Source organism: Oncorhynchus mykiss, chromosome Y (genome assembly GCF_013265735.2).
Source record: "Oncorhynchus mykiss isolate Arlee chromosome Y, USDA_OmykA_1.1, whole genome shotgun sequence".
Lineage (NCBI taxonomy): Eukaryota > Metazoa > Chordata > Actinopteri > Salmoniformes > Salmonidae > Oncorhynchus > Oncorhynchus mykiss.
In genome coordinates, this window is record NC_048593.1 from 3,214,116 (window position 1) to 3,230,984 (window position 16,869).

Below are 16,869 nucleotides of genomic sequence, written 5' to 3' on the forward strand. Positions count from 1 at the left end.
TAACTCAAAATGGATAGTTCACCAAAAATACAAACACAAACATTCTTTACTTTTTTGAACTTACTTTGGCTGTTGTTATTTGACCCAGACCGTTTACAGTGCCTTGCGAAAGTATTCGGCCCCCTTGAACTTTGCGACCTTTTGCCACATTTCAGGCTTCAAACATAAAGATATAAAACTGTATTTTTTTGTGAAGAATCAACAACAAGTGGGACACAATCATGAAGTACAACGACATTTATTGGATATTTCAAACTTTTTTAACAAATCAAAAACGGAAAAATTGGGCGTGCAAAATTGTTCAGCCCCCTTAAGTTAATACTTTGTAGCGCCACCTTTTGCTGCGATTACAGCTGTAAGTCGCTTGGGGTATGTCTCTATCAGTTTTGCACATCGAGAGACTGAAATTTTTTCCCATTCCTCCTTGCAAAACAGCTCGAGCTCAGTGAGGTTGGATGGAGAGCATTTGTGAACAGCAGTTTTCAGTTCTTTCCACAGATTCTCGATTGGATTCAGGTCTGGACTTTGACTTGGCCATTCTAACACCTGGATATGTTTATTTTTGAACCATTCCATTGTAGATTTTGCTTTATGTTTTGGATCATTGTCTTGTTGGAAGACAAATCTCCGTCCCAGTCTCAGGTCTTTTGCAGACTCCATCAGGTTCTCTTCCAGAATGGTCCTGTATTTGGCTCCATCCATCTTCCCATCAATTGTAACCATCTTCCCTGTCCTTGCTGAAGAAAAGCAGGCCCAAACCATGATGCTGCCACCACCATATTTGACAGTGGGGATGGTGTGATGAGCTGTGTTGCTTTTACGCCAAACATAACGTTTTGCATTGTTGCCAAAAAGTTCAATTTTGGTTTCATCTGACCAGAGCACCTTCTTCCACATGTTTGGTGTGTCTCCCAGGTGGCTTGTGGCAAGCTTTAAACAACACTTTTTATGGATATCTTTAAGAAATGGCTTTCTTCTTGCCACTCTTCCATAAAGGCCAGATTTGTGCAATATACAACTGATTGTTGTCCTATGGACAGAGTCTCCCACCTCAGCTGTAGATCTCTGCAGTTCACCCAGAGTGATCATGGGCCTCTTAGCTGTATCTCTGATCAGTCTTCTCCTTGTATGAGCTGAAAGTTTAGAGGGACGGCCAGGTCTTGGTAGATTTGCAGTGGTCTGATACTCCTTCCATTTCGCTTATTATCGCTTGCACAGTGCTCCTTGGGATGTTTAAAGCTTGGGAAATCTTTTTGTATCCAAATCCGGCTTTAAACTTCTTCACAACAGTATCTCGGACCTGCCTGGTGTGTTCCTTGTTCTTCTTGATGCTCTCTGCGCTTTTAACGGACCTCTGAGACTATCACAGTGCAGGTGCATTTATACGGAGACTTGATTACACACAGGTGGATTGTATTTATCATCATTAGTCATTTAGGTCAACATTGGATCATTCAGAGATCCTCACTGAACTTCTGGAGAGAGTTTGCTGCACTGAAAGTAAAGGGGCTGAATAATTTTGCACGCCCAATTTTTCAGTTTTTGATTTGTTAAAAAAGTTTGAAATATCCAATAAATGTCGTTCCACTTCATGATTGTGTCCCACTTGTTGTTGATTCTTCACAAAAAAATACAGTTTTATATCTTTATGTTTGAAGCCTGAAATGTGGCAAAAGGTCGCAAAGTTCAAGGGGGCCGAATACTTTCGCAAGGCACTGTATTTGGGTCAATTGGCATTTGCCTTGTCAGATAATAAAAATCATAGCAGCATGACATGACTCATCTAGCATGCTCTCAGGAAAACAGGAAAACAGAATAATATCCACTAAGTAACTCCAAAGCCTCCTGTATACCATACCTGTATATCTTTCTCAGGACAGCAAAATGTACACTGAGTATGCAAAACATTAAGAACACCTGGCCATTCCATGATGTAGACTGACCAGGTGAAAGCTATTATCCTGTCACGCCCTGATCTGTTCACCTGCCCTGTTTCACCTGCCCTTACCTGCCCCCCCAGGTGTCACCCATCTTCCCCATTATCCCCTTTGTATTTATACCTGTTTTCTCTGTTTGTCTGTTGCCAGTTCATCTTGTTTGTCAAGTCAACCAGCGTTTTGTCTCAGCTCCTGCTTTTCCCCAGTCTCTCTTATTCTCACTCTCCTGGTTTTGACCCTTGCCTGTCTGGACTCTGAGCCTGCCTGTCTGACCACTCTGAGGGTGAATGGGCAAGACAAAAGATTTAAGTGCCTTTCAACGGGGTATGGTAGTAGGTGCCAGGCGTATCGGTTTGCGTCAAGAACTGCAACGCTGCTGGGTTTTTCACGCTCAACAGTTTCCTGTGTGCTTCAAGAATCCAGCCAACTTGACACAACTGTGGGAAGCATTGGAGTCAATATGGGTCAGCATCCCATATTGTGAAATGCTTTCAACACCTTGTAGAGTCCATGCCCCAATGAATTGAGACTGTTCTGGGGGCAAAAGTGGAGGGCTGAACTCAATATTAATAAGGTGTTTCTAATGTTTGGTATACTCAGTGTGTACTGTGTGAAACAAAAAACTAATTTGAATATTAAAAGTTACTTACTCCCTAAGTTGACCTATTTTTTGGTTTTCTCTGCCGCAGCTCTCCCCATCAAACAGAGCTTTGCTGAGCTAGGTGAGCTGGAGTGGGAGGAAGAGAGGAAGGAGATGGACAGTATGTTCCTGACCAAGAGTAGGACCCACATCCAGGTGACTGAGTCAGGCTGGTACCTGGTCTTTGTCCAAGTCACCTTCAAGCTGCCAGCAGGGAAGGAGACCAGAGACCTAATGCTAAGGCTGGATTTCACCTATTCGGAACAGACGGACCAGATTGCCAGTGCCTTCAACAAACGGCAGTTGCTGGAAGAGGAGCAAGACGCCACTCTGAGTTTCTCTGTCCTTGTGCGGGTGGGGCCGGAGAATAGACTGTCTGTCCTGGCAAGCCACAGGGCCCTGATTGATTATGAGAGGAGACCAGTCTCCACCTACATCACCATCATTAGATGCTCTGACTAGCCAAACTGGGCTGGCGTGTGGGCCAAGGTCTACTAGCTTTGGAATCACTGTCTGTATGCCAATCAAATGCCCACACTTAACAATGAAAGAAACAAGTACGTCACCACGACCAAAGACAGGCCTAGATTCAATCTCTAAGCTGAATATCAGTGTAAAGGTGACCGAATGCTTCCCAGCTGAAACAGTTAGGAAGAGTTGGTGCATAGAGTTGAAGTCGTAAGTTTACATACGCCTTAGCCAAATACATTTAAACTCAGTTTTTCACAATTCCTGACATGTAATCCTACTAAAATGTCCCTGTCCTAGGTCAGTTAGGATCACCACTTTATTTTAAGAATGTGAAATGTCAGAATAATAGTAGAGAGAATGACCTATTTCAGCTTTTATTTCTTTCATCACATTCCGAGTGGGTCAGAAGTTTACATACACTCAATTAGTATTTGGTAGCATTAGCCTATCAGAAGCTTCTAAAGCCATGACATAATTTTTAACTTAGTGTATGTAAACTTCTGACCCACTGGAATTGTGGTACCGTGAATTATAAGTGAAATAATCTGTCTGTAAACAATTGTTGGAAAAATTACTTGTGTCATGCACAAAGTAGATGCCCTAACTTGCCAAAACTATAGTTTGTTAACAAGACATTTGTGGAGTGGTTGAAAAACAAGTTTTAATGACTACAACCTAAGTGTATGTAAACTTCAGACTTCAACTGTGAATACTTTAGTCTGGTAAACATATCTGATTCTAAGATTTCCGAATGGCATTCTGAAGTACCCATTCTAACAACCTACGACTTTGATCTCTTATGAACACAATCAGAGACTTTCTGTCGACTCTCTCCAGCAGACAGACCGGCGACCACAGAGAGAGACAACAAGACATACACTCATACGTTTGTAAATTGAAATGTCTTTTCAAATGAGCGGTCGTTCATGTCAGATATTAGCAATTTCTATGAGTGTATTTATCAGCCATGAGTTTGTATGAACTAATTGTGTGTGTTTTCATGTATTTCTGTGACTTGATTAGTTAGTTAGTAAATAAATAATTAAACCAATTTGTATATCGCTGATTCATAATTTATGCTAGGGTTCGTGCAAGGGTTTGCAACATTCAGTAATGAGAACTGATGAGGTAATAATTCATTAATAAGCGACTGTTTTGATAAGATATAAAAACATCTGATGAGTTATAGTCGAGAAATTAACACTCTATTAACATTTTCCCATGGTGCCCCAACTTCCTAGTTAATTAAAGTTACATGATTCGTTTAATTGCGTAATTAAATTACACATAGAGAATTGATTTTATAATATACAGTCCTCACATTTAATGATAGTCCAGACATGACAGCCTTTACAACATGATTTAAATTTAAAGGCAATGTTCCCACGTTCGTAGAGACTGCATTCACGGTAAACACTGCATATGTCGGCTCAATGGGAAATTACCTTTACATTTCACTGGCAAGCAAAACATTTTTAAAACCTGTGCTCTTATCATGAGCTGTCAATAGGTCACTGCTGGCTTGTTTATGACGTGTGACAGAGAAACTGTAGTTAGGATCAGTGGTGCTGATAGACATGAATATAGTCACTGGCACGAGGCAAGCGGGAAGGGTGTATGGGATGCTAAGTTTCTTCCTCTTAATTTTCTGACTAATTTGTCTTCCCAAAACTGAATGTCTGCATTGAAGACAAAATAGTGATGTTAGGGTTCTAGCACAGTGCATCTCAATAGGAAGACTACAGTAAAGCCAGGATTTTATGTGGGCTGAAAAATCTAACCATGCATTTTGTATGTTAAATCTGGTAACTTTTTTCATATATTCAACAATGGAATGTGTTGCAGAGAAATAAAGTGCCTGACCACACTAGACAACTTAATGTTTTGTTGCAATGATTGATGTACACTGAGTGAAAAAAACATTAGGAACATCAGCTCTTTCCATGACAGCTTTCACCTGGATCCACCTGATCAGTCTATGATCCCTTATTGATGTCACTGGCTAAATCCACTTCAATCAGTGTAGATGAAGGGGAGGAAGCAGGTTAAAGAAGGATTTTTAAGCTTTGAGACAATTGAGACAGGGATTGACCGTTTAGTCACGGTAATTAGGCTTCTCCAAGCTCTGATGCTGCTGATGGTCATTAGTAAACAAACTTGCAAATGTTTTATTTAAAAAAAAAAAATGTTTAACCTTTATTTAACCAGGTAAGCTAGTTGAGAACAAGTTCTCATTTACAACTGCGACCTGGCCAAGATAAAGCATAGCAGTGTGAACAGACAACACAGAGTTACACATGGAGTAAACAATAAACAAGTCAATAACACAGTAGAGAAAAAAAAGAGTCTATATACATTGTGTGCAAAAGGCATGAGGAGGTAGGCGGATAATTACAATTTTGCAGATTAACACTGGAGTGATAAATGATCAGATGGTCATGTGCAGGTAGAGATACTGGTGTGCAAAAGAGCAGAAAAGTAAATAAAGTAAATAAATATTAACAGTATGGGGATGAGGTAGGTAAATTGGGTGGGCTATTTACCGATGGACTATGTACAGCTGCAGCAATCGGTTAGCTGCTCAGATAGCAGATGTTTGAAGTTGGTGAGGGAGATGAAAGTCTCCAACTTCAACGATTTTTACAATTCGTTCCAGTCACAGGCAGCAGAGAACTGGAAGGAAAGGCGGCCAAGTGAGGTGTTGGCTTTAGGGATGATCAGTGAGATACACCTGCTGGAACGCGTGCTACGGGTGGGTGTTGCCATCGTGACCAGTGAACTGAGATAAGGCGTAGCTTTACCTAGCATGGACTTGTAGATGCGTTAGGGTTTTCTTCCATCGAAGGAGAGTCGGACCAAAATGCAGCGTGGTAATTTTCATACATGTTTAATAATGATGAAAAAACAAACAATACAAAAACAAGAAACGTAACATGAAAACCTAACAGCCTATACTGGTGCAAAACAGAGACAGGAACAATCACCCACGAAACACTCAAAGAATATGGCTGCCTAAATATGGTTCCCAATCAGAGACAACGATAAACACCTGCCTCTGATTGAGAACCACTCCAGACAGCCATAGACTATGCTAGAAAACCCCACTGAGCCACAATCCCAATACCTACGAAAAACCCCAAGACAAAACACACCACATAAAAAACCCATGTCACACCCTGGCCTGACCAAATAAATAAAGAAAACACAAAATACTAAGACCAGGGCGTGACAAGATGACCTGGAGCATACAGGTCGCAGTGGTGGGTGGTATAAGGTGCTTTAGTAACAAAACGGATGGCACTGTGATAAACTGCATCCAGTTTGCTGAGTAGAGTATTGGAAGCTATTTTGTAGATGACATCGCCGAAGTCGAGGATCGGTAGGATAGTCAGTTTTACTAGGGTAAGTTTGGCGGCGTGAGTGAAGGAGGCTTTGTTGCGGAATAGAAAGCCGACTCTAGATTTGATTTTAGATTGGAGATGTTTGATATGAGTCTGGAAGGAGAATTTACAGTCTAGCCAGACACCTAGGCACTTATAGATGTCCACATATTCTAGGTCGGAACCATCCAGGGTGGTGATGCTAGTCGGGCGTGCGGGTGCAGGCAGCGAACGGTTGAAAAGCATACATTTGGTTTTACTAGCGTTTAAGAGCAGTTGGAGGCCATGGAAGGAGTGTTGTATGGCATTGAAGCTCGTTTGGAGGTTAGATAGCACAGGGTCCAAGGAAGGGCCAGAAGTATACAGAATGGTGTCGTCTGCGTAGAGGTGGATCAGGGAATCGCCCGCAGCAAGAGCAACATCATTGATATATACAGAAAAAAGAGTCGGCCCGAGAATTGAACCCTGTGGCACCCCCATAGAGACTGCCAGAGGACCGGACAACATGCCCTCCGATTTGACACACTGAACTCTGTCTGCAAAGTAGTTGGTGAACCAGGCAAGGCAGTCATTAGAAAAACCGAGGCTACTGAGTCTGCCGATAAGAATATGGTGATTGACAGAGTCGAAAGCCTTGGCCAGTTCTATGAAGTCGGTTATGATATCGTTTAGTACCTTGAGCGTGGCTGAGGTGCACCCGTGGCCAGCTCGAAAACCGGATTCCCCGCAGTAGAAGGTACGGTGGGATTCGAAATGGTCAGTGATCTGTTTATTAACTTGGCTTTCGAAGACTTTAGAGAGGCAGGGCAGGATGGATATAGGTCTAAAGCAGTTTGGGTCTAGAGTGTCATGATCGCGAGCTACCATCCTGTATGGTTTCAAATAAACAGGCTTTTGGACATATGACTGAGAACTGTATGCACCCCGCCTAACTAGGACTGAATAGCAGCCTGCGGAGTGGGGACAGGCAATTTTAAATGGTTTTCCATAGGGCTTTACATAAAGGCAGCCAATGTAAAAACCAAGAAAATGATTTCCTCATTTCTGTCATGCTTCTACTAAAAGACAGATCTAAATGGGTAATCAATAAATCATGGGATATATGTCAGTTGCGAGGTCTTAGCAGGTGAATTATTCATTTTCAAATGATTATGCTAGCTTACAAATTAACTTTACCTAAATGATTTTGGTAGCAGAAGTTAGATTTACACTGATATCAATCTCCTGGTAATAATGACTTGGACAATAGTTTCCAAAAAAGCATTTAAAATAATAAAAAAGCTTGCTAGAGCAGAAAGAAATGGAAACTTACTGACAGCTGTGACAGATGGACTTCTTTGAAATCATCAAAAATCAGCTTTGAAAGAGTTGCCTATCACAGTCCGATGTGTGGTTCTGAATCACAATTCAAAGGTATCACATACCCCATATGTGGCACACGTGGTACCACATATCACCATGTGAATCATGTGATGCTTTCCACCGTTTAATGGTGTGATTGTAGTCTAATCGGATGCCTCTCAATGAAAAGCTCATCTCTCGAGTTGAAGAGGTGCGTCACAACATGAAAATGCTAACACCGAATAGACGCCCTATAGCTCAAAAGTGATATGCACTTTCACATAATCATTGGAATTGCTCAATACAAGCGTTGAGATTTAGACAGTTGAGGTGTGTTTATGTTATTTGTAACAGCTTCCCCATTATTCCCGTTGTACTTATGCCTGTCTTCTCTGTCTGTTGCCAGTTCGTCTTGTTTGTAAAGTCAACCAGCGGTTTTGTCTCAGCCGTCTGGTACCGTTGACCCACCTCTGGTTTACTGACCCCTGCCTGCATTGACCTGTCTATTGCCTGCCCCTGTTGGATTATTTAACCTTTGTTAATTCGATGTTGTCTGCATCTGGGTTTTACCTTCATACCTGATATAACTCAACAGAGCCCATTACTTGCACCAAGATTTTATTATACGATGTGTGAATTCTACTGTTGAATTATTATTATTATTTTATTCATAATGTAACCCAAGATGGCTACCAGCTAGTCCTTCTTGTTACTCATCTAAAATTACCAATCGGTGATGCCACTTCCTCATACGTCCCTAGCCTCTACCAAGATAGCTGTTTGTTTACTTATTATCATTGTTAGCCCATAGCATGCTACCTCTAGCCGCTATCTGCTGATACCCTGTATACACTTTGCTATAACGGCTTAAAGCCTGAGGCCTGTGCTAGCCTACAGTTATTGCCTATACTTAATACTAGTCATTAGATTGTATACATTATAGCTATTACTGTTACAATAGTGGTGCAATTACTGTTAGCCTGTGCTACATGCTACATTGTTATTAACCTTTTTAGTTAACCAGACTCTTCCAACCTTTGCAGTTGTGTAATAGATTCCTTGTTTCTTCTGTTCCATTACAGAAACCAATACAACAGTATACACTTTCACTAGTCCACTCCCTGTCTGCCTGTCTTGAGCATGGCAATAAACATGTGTTCTGTACACTTGTCTCCTATTGGTAATTTCCATCTTCTAACCAGGACACTGGGGCAGTTGTAACTATATTCTAAATTTGCACGTCTTTGAGACCACCACTAGGTTGTGGCACACTTTTTCAATTTCAATTATTAATTTGTAGATACATTGGAATTAAAACCAGACTAAGTTGGTGGCACAAAATATATGGACACAACTACTCATTCCAGAGTTTCTTTATTTTTACTATTTTCTACATTGTAGAATAATGGTGAAGACATCACAACTATGAAATAACACATGGAATCATGTAGTAACCAAAAAAAGTGTTAAACAAATCAAAATATATTTTATAGGAGATTCTTCTAAGTAGCCACCCTTTGCCTTGATGACAGCTTTGCACACTCTTGGCATTCTCTCAACCAGAGAGAGCCATTAAGTCAAGTTCAGGAAGAAACCGACGCCTTTGCATCCTGAATGGAGGATGTTTTATATATGAGCCGGTCCATGGGGGACATGAGTGTGTTACCGGCTGGACTGCGTCGACACCTAGAGGTATCAGGAAGAACTACGCCCTCTAGGGGACTCGGCGATACCTTGGAAGAATTATTATTATTTTAAAATGTGCTTGGGCTGAGTTCCAGGACAAAGTCAAAGAATCTAGACATGTATTTTAGTCCAAGACTTAATCTTGGACTAAATATTACTTTTTGGTTTTACATTTGATATATTGTCGCAATGTAGAAACCAGAGGAAGAGGTGAAGCGAGAGGGTCGACTCCACCCAAAAGCGATACGGATACTAATGGATATATATTACGCCACAGAAAAAGAAGAGGATAAGGAGAGTAAAGAAATCAGATGAGTTTTAATCTGATTAAGGGGGAGCTAGCCAGCTAGCTACTGAGAGAGACCACTATGATGACACACCAAATGGGTTTGATGGATCGCGGGAAAGGAGCAGAAATATGCTATTGTAGGCTACAGTCCAAACTATTTTTTAAATTGTTTTAATTTTAATTTCACCTTTATTTAACCAGGTAGGCCAGTTGAGAACAAGTTCTCATTTACAACTGCGACCTGGTCAAGATAAAGCAAAGCAGTGTGACAAAAACAACAACACAGAGTTACACATGGGATAAACAAATGTACAGTCAATAACACAAGTGACTGCTGTCGGTATCCAAAGATTATCCAACTTGAATAAACGCTTGGAGGTAAGGATGACAGCATTGATGTAGTCTAAGGTGATATGGATATGACTTATTATTGATATCTACACAGCGCATTGATGGGAATCACACTGCTGCTCTCTCATTTAGCTCTTTGCGCCTTATGGATTGGGGTTGTTGCGGATGACTGTTCACACATCCAAATGTGTATAGTGGTTGAATTCAATAAGTTTTTGAAACCAGTGGACAGCCAGTGAAAAATGCGCTCAGCTGCATAGTGCGGATCCCAGCCTTTGGAACAATAGTGGGGCTTTTTTTGGTCAATCTAATTCATGCTGATAAAAAATGAACACATGCTCAAACTCACATAATTTTTGATAGACTTAAAGGGGAAATCTGTAGTTGCTACATCCATTTTTGGACGGATGAAATATGTATACAGTACCAGTCAAAAGTTTGGACACACCAACCCATTCAAGGGTTTTTCTTTATTGTTACTATTTTCTACATTGTAGAATCTAAACTATGAAATAACACATATGGAATCAGGTAGTAACCCCCCAAAAAAACAAATCAAACTATATTTTATATTTGAGATTCTTCAAAGTAGCCACCCTTTGAGTTGATGACAGCTTTGCACACACTTGGCATTCTCTCAACCAGCTTCATGAGGTAGTCACCTGGAATGCATTTCAATTAACAGGTTGCCTTCTTAATTTGTGGAATTTCTTTCCTTCTTAATGCGTTTGAGCCAATCAGTTGTGTTGTGAAAATGTAGGGTTAGTATACAGAAGATAGCCCTTGTTGGTAAAAGACCAAGTCCCTATTATGGCAAGAACAGCTCAAATAAGCAAAGAGAAACGACAGTCCATCATTACTTTAAGTCATGAAGGTCAGTCAATGCGGAACATTTCAAGAACTTTTAATGTTTTTTCAAGTGCAGTCGCAAAAACCATCAAGCGCTTTGATGAAACTGGCTATGGGTGATCTCCGCATGTGTGGTGCCCACTGTGGTGGAAATTGTAACTAAGTGATTGAGACTTTGTCATTTCTTCAAACAATCATCTTTATTTAAAAATAATTGCAATAATGCAGCTGGTCGACCCCACACTCGAGAGAAGAAACAGAGGTCCTATATAGCAGACCTAAAAATGCTTAGTTCCACTCCACCCATGCAGATCGGGGCATCATGAGCTACCTTGTGTTCATCTTGTGGTGAACAGCCCCCCCCCCCCCTTGACTATACTCACAGACCAGCTGCAGGGAGCTAGAGAGGAACCATCCCTTTACAGAAGCATGGCATTAATAGTTATGAGAATCTCCTACTATTGCTAAGCATATAGATTTGAAGTCGGAAGGTTACATACACTTAGGTTGGAGTCATTAAAACTCGTTTTTCAACCACTCCACAAATGTCTTGTTAACAAAAATCTTCTAGGACATTACTTTGTGCATGACACAGGTCATTTTTCCAACAATTGTTTACAGACAGATTATTTCACTTATAATTCAATGTATCACAATTCCAGTGGGTCAGAAGTTTACATACATTACGTTGACACTGCCTTTAAACAGCTTGGAAAATTCCAGAAAATGATGTCATGCTTTAGAAGCTTCTGATAGGCTAATTGACATCATTTGAGTCAATTGGAGGTGTACCTGTGGATGTATTTCAAGGCCTACATTCAAACTCAGTGCCTCTTTGCTTGACATCATGGGAAAATCAAAAGAAATCAGCCAAGACCTCAAAAACAAAATTGTAGACCTCCACAAGTCTGGTTCACCCTTAGGAGCAATTTCCAAATACCTGAAGGTACCACATTCATCTGTACAAACAATAGTACGCAAGTATAAACACCATGGGACCATGCAGCCGTCATACTGCTCAGGAAGGAGACGCGTTCTGTCTCCTAGATTTGAATGTACTTTGATGCGAAAAGTGCAAATCAGTCCCAGAACAACAGCAAAGGACCTTGTGAAGATGCTGGAAGAAACAGGTACAAAGTTACTATATCCAGAGAGAAGTTTTACTTGACATACAGACTAGATCCATGAGAGGGATGCTGGTACTTACAGGTATCCAAGAGAAAGTAGGAGAAGTTCCTGAATCTGTAGTTAGAGAGTTCCTCCTGACAGCGCTTCAGATTCCACGCGAAGCTGTCGACAAAATCCAACTCCTACGTGTACACCGCTTCGGACAGAGAGGGCAAAGGTATGAACGCCCAATCATTGCCAAATTTGCTTCCTTTAAAGATAAAATAATGGTTGGGTAAAAGACTTGCTGGGACCAAAATTGGGATGAACGATCAGTTCCCGAAGGAAATTGCAGAATGGCGTAAAGTTCTGTATCCAATTTTTGAGTAGCTCTTGTCGTCGATAAACTATATATTGATAACCAGTTGTTCAGAGACACAAAGACAACTCCATGGTTATTTTAAGAATTACAAAGTTCTCATAGACGAGGAAAATAATGAAACAACATTTTTGCCCTGTTGTGGATTGTAACAATACAATAAAAAATAACAGCTTTTCTATATATGTTCAAATATAACTAATTGGAACACACAAGCACTAATTCAGCATGGTGAAGATAAAAACTCAGTAAGAAGAAGGCATGGTTGGTGTGGTGTGTGTTTATTTATTTGTTATGTTTGGGAAAGTGTGGCGTTGAGTGAGAAAGGAAATGGTTGCATATCCCAAAACCAATGTGTTGCTGTGAGGGGGGGTGTGAGAGAGCTGTCAATGTTGTTCAGATGATGGATATACTTTTTATAATGAATTATACTGTTAAGGTTTTCTTGTGTCGAAGGAGAAGTGGACCAAAATGCAGCGTGATTACTATTAAACATCTTTAATAAAGATGATAACGAACAATGTGACGTGAAAAAACGAAATATCTGGTGCAAACAAACACAGAGACAGGAACAGGCGAAGTGCACTGTAGGCCTGGTGCGTGGTGCTGGTACTGGTGGTACTGGGCCGAGGACACGCACAGGAAGTCTGGTGCGGGGAGCTGCCACCGGAGGGCTGGTGCGTGGAGGTGGTACTGGATAGACCGGACCGTGCAGGCGCACTGGAGCTCTTGAGCACCGAGCCTGCCCAACCTTACCCGGTTGAATGCTCCCGGTCGCCCTGCCAGTGCTGTGAGGTGGAATAGCCCGCACTGGGCTATGCAGGCGAACCGGGGACACCGTGCGCAAGGCTGGTGCCATGTAAGCCGGCCCAAGGAGACGCACTGGAGACCAGATGCGTAGAGCCCGCTTCATGACACTTGGCTCGATGCCCACTCTAGCCCGGCCGATACGAGGAGCTGGTATGTACGCACCGTGCGCTCCACAGCATAACACGGTGCCTGCCCGGTCTCTCTAGCCCCCCGGTAAGCACAGGAAGTTGGCGCAGGTCTCCTACCTGGCTTCGCCATACTCCCTGTGTTCCCCCCCCAATACATTTTTGGGGCTAACTCTCGGGCTTCCATCCGCGTCACCGTGCTGCCTCCTCATACCAGCGCCTCTCCGCCTTCGCCGCCTCCAGCTCTTCTTGGGGCGGCGATATTCTCCTGGCTGTGCCCAGGGTCCTTTACCATCCAATATTTCCTCCCATGTCCAGAAATCTGGATTTCGCTGCTGCTGTTGCCGCTGCCTGTCACCACGCCGCCTGGTCCTATTGTGGTGGGTGATTCTGTTATTTGGTGTTTTAGTGTGATCTATATTTTTTCCGGACAGTTTTAGTCCTTTGTATTTTGGACGGGTTGTTTCATGCGCCCTTGTGTTTTGCATGTCCGTGGCTCCACTGTCTTTGGAATAAAATATCCACGTAAGGAATGACCTGCTCTCTGCGCTTGACTCCTCCACTCACCATTCATAGAAGTCGTAACATATACGTCTTATTTTTTTATTGTCCTGTCATGGTGGAACAGTTTTAAAATATATACATTTTATTTATTTATGATCCTATATTGATGGAATGGTCCACAACCTTATACCCTAGACACCCACCTGAATCACCCAGATACTAAGAAGTCCCTAACAGTTTTATGAGCCTGCTGTAAGCGGTCTGTATGCAGCCAAAATGCGGTCTGACCGAGAGCAGCACTGCCCCCTCAAGATTCTGAGCCTGCTTGGCAGGGTTGGTCCTGCAAAGCCAAAGCCCCCTGAAGGGAGAGCATACTATACAAGGACATTCTCAAAGCTGCTAATGAGAACCTTGACGACATTGTACCTGGCCGGTGGAGGCTCCGGTAACACTAGCTGCAGTAACCCATGGGGAGGGGGTCAGACTCGGACATTCAGGGAGGGGGTATATTATTGTGGCCCAGTCAAAAGTCTGACTGTGTGGAGATGCTTGTGTAACCGGTGCTGTACTGCACCGCTGTAACTCTGCGTTGTGTGTGGTTGATTGAGACTATAGACGTGGACTTTGGAGATCAGGTAGTTTTAATTAAGCAGAATTCACTCTCTGCATCTTGCATCTGCATCCAAAAGGAAATAAAACATTTATAGAGCCACATATGTTCTGAGAATCGTTGCCTCTTTCCCTCATAGTGCATCAAAATGATTTTAGAATACAAAAATTAGTACAGCCTCTCCTTATTATGCATCAACACATAACATAGATAAAATCACATACCTGCATTCAAAAGGAAACACAACATTTGTAGAGCACATATGTTCTGAGAATCGTCTCCCCTTTCTACAACAGATGCACAATAGGAGGGATTGGGATCATTCGAGGAGCTAGCCATCGTTCACACATACAATAGCCTGCTAATACATTAGCTAGCTATTATCCACATGTTGAATTTAGAATGTTGATATCATCCTAAAAAGTACAGTTACAACTGCATCTTAACAAGACAAACCACTTATTAGTAACCTCTAAATATACAACATTATTCATGAACAAAACACTGTGTGTACAACTTTGTACTTAAAAGAATCAAACTTTTCTGAAGACAGAAAAAGCGTGCCTACCTCTCTCAGTGCATCAAAATGATTTGAGCACGAGCACGCCAGGCAAAACGTAAGTACACACTCCCCTTCTCCCAGGATGCAGGCATGCATAACAAATCAACACAACATATTGATATATGAACCTGGTGAAATTCACAAAGTACTTTAACAACTGTTACACTTGGGAATATGGTCAATACGGGGGATACCGTGTTGTGGGTGTTTCAGAGAAAAGGTGTACATTTGACCTCCATCATCTAGGATGTGACAATGGTTCATAAAATCTCTCCATTTCTGCCTATTTCCGCACGATCTTGCAGGCCGTCTCACACAGCTGCAACTGTATATGTAATTGTAAATCTAAACCTTTCTTATGTTGGGCTCTGGGATAGTGCAACTGTTGAGAATGTGAGCCTATGGTTGTGTGGGAGAAGAGGGTTGAGTATGTATGAGTGTGTGGGTGTATGTGTGTATCCCACAACTGTTGTGAAGGAGTAAAAGATGTTAGGGACAATAGAGGATGATTCACAACAATTGTTTGCTAATATAATAATTGCTTGTAATAATGTCATTTTGATAATGGCGAGACTGGTGAAAGGTAAATCCTTTTTATAAATTGCCTACATTACTACAAATATGAATAGCTAATTATGGAAAATAAGAAACAGGATTCTTAAAATATATATGTATTTTTAGATGGCTATCTATAATACAAATCGAGGTGAGGGCGATGGAAATGCATTTGGCAGTTGATGTACTTCTGTTCTGTAAATTGCACTCTGTGCTCTTTTCGAAGGATGGATCCCAGTCTCTTCAGGGTCATGGGATACGGGGGGTCAGGGGTGGTCTGCCGGGCATTGGGATGACAACCCAACTCGGGATGAGGAGGGCTTTTAGAGGGTGGAATAGAGGGGAATTACTTAGTAGCAATGAAAATATCATGGTACAACTATATAGACACTCGATCATCATGTTTCTTTTTAATGGTACATGTATAAACATATATTTTGACAAATAGAATTGAAAGTTGTTCCATTATGGTAAGTGGTGAAATAAGTATAGCCAGTTACAATTGTAATGGCATAGCCGATAATAAGAAAAGTCGATCAGTATTTATCTGGCTAAAAGAGAAAGAATATAATATCTATTGTTCACAGGAACCCCCTTCAACAATTTTAGATGAAGTTTTGTGGAAAAAGAACTGGGGGGTGAATATACTTCTCCCATGGGCAAAGAAATTCAAAAGGTGTGATGGTTTTAATTAACAGTAATTTTGATCCAAATGTGAAATTTTACAAACAGATCATTAAGGTAGATGGATTCATTTAAATATGTTATTGGACAATAAACAGATATGGCTTATTAACCTATACAGTCCGAATAATGATGATCCAAGCTTCTTTGAAAATATATATAAGAATTGATCAACTCTACAAGCAACACTAGACTCTATTATAATGGTGGGAGATTTGAATACGGTCTTAAATACCTCTATGGACCGGAAAGGAAATCGCACTACAAACTATCACCCTCGGGCACTTCAGGAAATCATGAATGTCATGGATATATTGGAATTAGTGGATATATGGAGACTTAAATACCCTAACCTAGTGAGATATACATGGATTATGAATTGATACGCAAAACAACGCCGGATTCAGAACTTCACATTGTTCTATTTAAATGACTATACAAAATTCTTGCAACCAATACAATGTTATATATATGGGGGATACAATCTTCCCAGCTCTGCAGATTCTGCTGTGAGGAGGCAGAGTCATTCGATCATTTATTTTGGTATTGTCCATGTGTAGCTCGTTTTTGGTCACAGGTCCAGGAATGG